This window comes from Lutra lutra, chromosome 1 (assembly GCF_902655055.1).
Source record: "Lutra lutra chromosome 1, mLutLut1.2, whole genome shotgun sequence".
In the NCBI taxonomy this organism is placed as follows: domain Eukaryota; kingdom Metazoa; phylum Chordata; class Mammalia; order Carnivora; family Mustelidae; genus Lutra; species Lutra lutra.
This window is the reverse complement of record NC_062278.1, coordinates 183,538,063-183,542,617: the sequence shown is the minus strand read 5'-3', so window position 1 is coordinate 183,542,617 and position 4,555 is coordinate 183,538,063. Positions and strand designations below refer to the sequence as shown.

The 4,555-nt window shown below is 48.8% G+C and overlaps 1 pseudogene; it reads right to left on the bottom strand.

Annotated features, from left to right (window-relative positions):
* Window positions 1-237: 237 nt before the first annotated feature.
* Window positions 238-1,005, bottom strand: LOC125105078 (yrdC domain-containing protein, mitochondrial-like; annotated as a pseudogene).
* Window positions 1,006-4,555: the final 3,550 nt, after the last annotated feature.

Here is a 4,555-nt window from a genome sequence, read left to right as displayed (position 1 = left end):
AGCTGAAACCAAGAGTTAGTTGCTTGACTGACTGAGGCACCCAGGTGCCCCCCCCACCGACATTTTAAAATTTGGACCTCCCTGCTCTCACCTCTTCCAACTGAGCTCACTTCCCACCCTTAGTCCAAACTGATGACTCTCTCCACCAGGCATTAAAGCACGCTATATCACCAGCCTCCCCAGTCAGAGGAAATAGGGTCAGGGCTGGGGCTCAACAATCTCTATCGGGACCTTCTGTTAGAGGATGAATGATGTCACACTTTCCAGATAGAGACAGTCAACCATAGTTGAGCCTGGGCGATACTCAGGGCTCTGGCAATCCTCAACTGGTCCCTCATCAAAGACCAGAAAAAACTGAGGCCAGGGGTACTGGAATTCAAAGACATTCTGAGAACCCGCCTGAGAGCTGAGGTTAGCACTGGTGAGAGAGCACCTGATGTCCCAAACACCTGAGCCAAATCCTGCATGAAAGCGTGATCAGAACTCCAGATGCCTGTAAGAGGAGTAAAGGGTTCAGGTCCTTACTGAGCTCCTGGGAGTGTTCCAACACCAGGGTTACTGGTGCCGGTACTAAGTCTTTCAGGAGTCCCTTGGGTACTTTCACATGGCAGTACCTGAAGACGTCGGCCATGTGCCTCAGGCAGAAGACTGGCAGCTGGGCCTGGCTGCAGCCTTGGAGAAGGTACACAGCGCCCTGCTGGCCAAGCAGGTCAGGCCATACAGTGTGCTGGTGGGGACAGCCACCATGGTGCCAGGGCACAGCTTGGCCATGGTGGCCCAAAGCACCTTGGTCCAGAGTGCATGATCCAGGCCACTGGCCCACATGGCCCAGCTCCTGGGGAGCCGCAAGACCCAGGCCCCCAGCGCTGCCTGAACTGACAACTGACAGAACTCAACGCGGCTGTGGCCCTCAGCCACCTGCAAATCTCCTGGACTTAATTCATGATTAGACTTTGGGGGTGAGGCACACAGAGGAGTCAAGGATGATGCCCAGGTTTCTGACATGGGTTAATGAGTCAACCATAGTGATGTTAATAGAGCTAGAGTTACAGGAGAGGAGGCTATGTGGAGGAGGAGATAGTGAGTTGAGCTGTAGATGACGAATTTGCCATATCACTTAGGAAGCTTTTGGCTGCAAGTAACAGCAAAACAAAACAAAAACCTATACCAACAATAATACATTAATGAATTATTGATAACATAGTTGGAAGCCCCTGTCCCAGATAGGATTCAACTGGCTGGTCATGAAGGACCCAGGTGCCATTCTTCTTTTGTTGGATTTGACCTATTTCTCATGGTTACAGATGGTTGTCATGACTCTAATATTACAAGGCACAGCAATATCTAGAAGGAGAAAAGAAACCATCACTCATGTGTCTATCTAAGAGAGAGAAAAGTTTTCCTAGACATTCCCAGAAATCGCCCCGTCTGGGTCACATGCCCACTCCCTAAGCAATCACGGGATTCCGCCGATCGTCAGGCAAGGATTGGCAGCTGAGGAGTCGTCCACGAACCACTTCTACTAGGTGACTGTGGCACGTGCAAACAGAGATAATGTTGGAACCAGTTGGAGAGGAGGAACGGAAGACAGATTTGGCTGAAGACAGGACAGAGCTTGAATGAGGAAAGCTGTGGATGAGCCCCTGCGGGGACAGAGCAGAAAAGAAAAAGAAGCCAAACACAGAACTCTGGAGAATACCACTATTTAAGGCGGTCCCTGAGGAAGAAAAATTGCAGTGCCACAGTTGAGAACTTGCCTCTGGATTCCCGCAGACCTCGATGGGAAGTCCAGTCCTGCTGCTTATTAGCCATGGACCTAACAGGTGAAGATCCCTTCATCACCCTGAGCCTTCCTGTCCTCATCCATAAAAGGGAAGCAGGAAGTCCCACCTCCTGGGGCTGCTGCAAAAAGTTGATAAGAAAATGCACACACAGCCTCATGTGACCTCAGCCCACAGCAGCTCTCATGGGCACTGGTGAAGAACAGAAGACAGTGTCTCAGGGGTGAAGGGAAAAGCCAGAGAGTAACTAGGATGGGATGGTGCCATTGAAGGCATGGAACGAGAGGATTTCAAGGAGGAAAGAGTGGGCAATTATGTCATCTGCTGAAAAGAGGTCAGGTCAGAAGTGGACTGCAAAATGCCCTTTGGATTTAGCAATTAGAAGGTCACTGGCACCCTTGACAAGAGCACTCGGAGTGGAGTGCTGGGGTTGGGAGCCAGGAAGCAGAGGGTCAACAGTCAAGACCAGAATTCGACTTGCCTGGCTACGAACCAACATCAGTGTTCTTCGCATGATGCCAGGAGGTGCTTCGTTTGGAAAATTCCCGTTTTAAGTCATGCCTCAAAAATACTCATTTGGAGAGCCATAAACAGTAGGATTCCACAATCTGTGAATGAAACGGCCCCTCTTCATCATTTTTAACTTTTTTGTGGATACGGCGAAGGTGATTGTTTCCTTTCATTAGAAATATGTTGCATGCTTTTGGAGGATTTGTGTTTACATTACCGTTTTATTGCTATACGGTTCTTTTTTATATAACATATTTTACAACCATAAAAACAAACAAACAAAATAAAACCCAAACAACATATGTGCTTCACATTAAATTCAGAAAGTTCAAACCCCTCACTCTGTGCACGTTTTTTGAGGCAAAGTGTGGCACTAGGAAAACCCTCTGAGAAACGTGCAATTTGACAAATCCGCCTTTAAGAAAGGATAGCAGTTGCTTTCGAGACCGGTTTGGTCATACGGATCGTGTTTGTCAGGGCTGTCATTAAAAGCCTAATATTTTTCCCATTGCAGAATGTCTCCAAGTGATTCAGACATGGGCAGAGGCGAAGCACAGTCAATTTTGTGACCTCCCTCGTGCTACCCACCCCCTGTCCTGGCTATCTTAACTCCCCAGTGGATGATCTCTTATCCCTAGCAACAACTGCAGCTGCTACTGTTTCTTGACTCTGGCGAGGAACGTGGGCTTAGGGCCAAGTCTACTGTCCAGGGCTCCCCATGGAAGATGCTAGAAGAGCACTACACACTCTCTCACCATCAGTGACCCAAGTTCACCACCTCGGCCGAACATCTGGATTGCAACACACAGAGTTCAAAGGTCTGGCGTGTGTGTCTGCACCTGGTCTAGCTGTTTAAATGGAGCTGACCTCAAACCAAACACCCGGCCTCAGTGCTGTTATGTACACGGAGGCTGGGAGGCCAAATATAAATATTAACTTCGGCCTCTTCTCCCTGCAAGACTCTGTGACTCAAGGATGTGTATTAACCATCCACTGTGCACAAAAGCTACCGCATTCTATTCTCTGAGTACTGAACTCCTCTCCAAGGAAGGCTGATCTCCTTTCTGACCATTGTGAATGTTTGTTTGTTTGCTTTGATAATATCACAGCACCTTTCTGCTGAGGGGTTCGCTGTCGCCTCATCGGGTGGAGGGCACGCTGTAGATGTGCTTCCCATCCCCAGGAGAGGCTTGTGAGCAAGCACCATATGTTACTAAGACCTCTCAGAACTCATTGTCATTGCCGGGAGCACAGTCAGGGACACGAGAGGCAAAATGGGGCCATGAAGCAGACCTGGGTCCTCGATGCCCAGCAGCTCTGAGCTGTTCCTCCTCTTTGAAGTCAGCTAAAGAAGATAGATGAGAGACACACAGAGAGAGAGAGAGAGAGAGAGTGTGGGGGCGGGGGCGCAGGTGTGGCTGAGAGCAGCCAGGGGCAGAACAGGTGTAGTAGTTTAAGGAAATGGTAGAGCATGACATTCCTGGACACAGGAATGGACCTAGTTTTTCTGTTTCAAGAGAGACCTGAAGATACAAAGAGCATGATTTTTTTTTTCTTTTTAGAGAGAGAGAGAGAGACTGTGCGTGAGTAGGGCGGGGAAGGGCAGAGGGAGGAGAGTCTTTTTTTTTTTTTCTTTTAAAGATTTTATTTGCTTATGAGAGAGAGCAAGAGCAAGAGAAGGGGTTGGGGCAGAGGGAGAAGGAGAAGCAGGCTTCCAGCTGAGCAGGGAGCCTGATGTGGGTTCAATTCCAGGACCCTGGGATCATGACCTGAGCCAAAGGCAGACACTAAACAGACTGAGCCACCCAGGCCAAAGAGGGAGAGAATCTTAAGCAGACTTCATGCTGAACGCAGAACCTGAGGCAGGGCTCAATCTCACGACCCCGAGATCATGACCTGAGCCGAAATCAGGAGTCAGACGTTTAACCAACTGAGCCACCCAAGCACCCCCCAGAGACCATGATTTCATTTCCATAAACCGTGTATTACCAAACTGATGATAATATCCAAGGTAGTAAGTGCTGGGGACAGAGGTGTGCACAAAATCCTATGGGGTTACGAGAAAAAAAGACCAACCTTAACTGGGATACTAATAAAAGTTTCACAGAGAAAGAAGCATTTGAATGGAATGATCAAATCATTCTTTCATTTGACAAATGTTTTTTGAGCCCTGTATGTGCCAGCACCACCCTGAGCACCCCGGGGAGGACAGACAAGGTCACTCCTATCAGGGAGCTGACTCTTTGAGGAAGCTAGACCACATG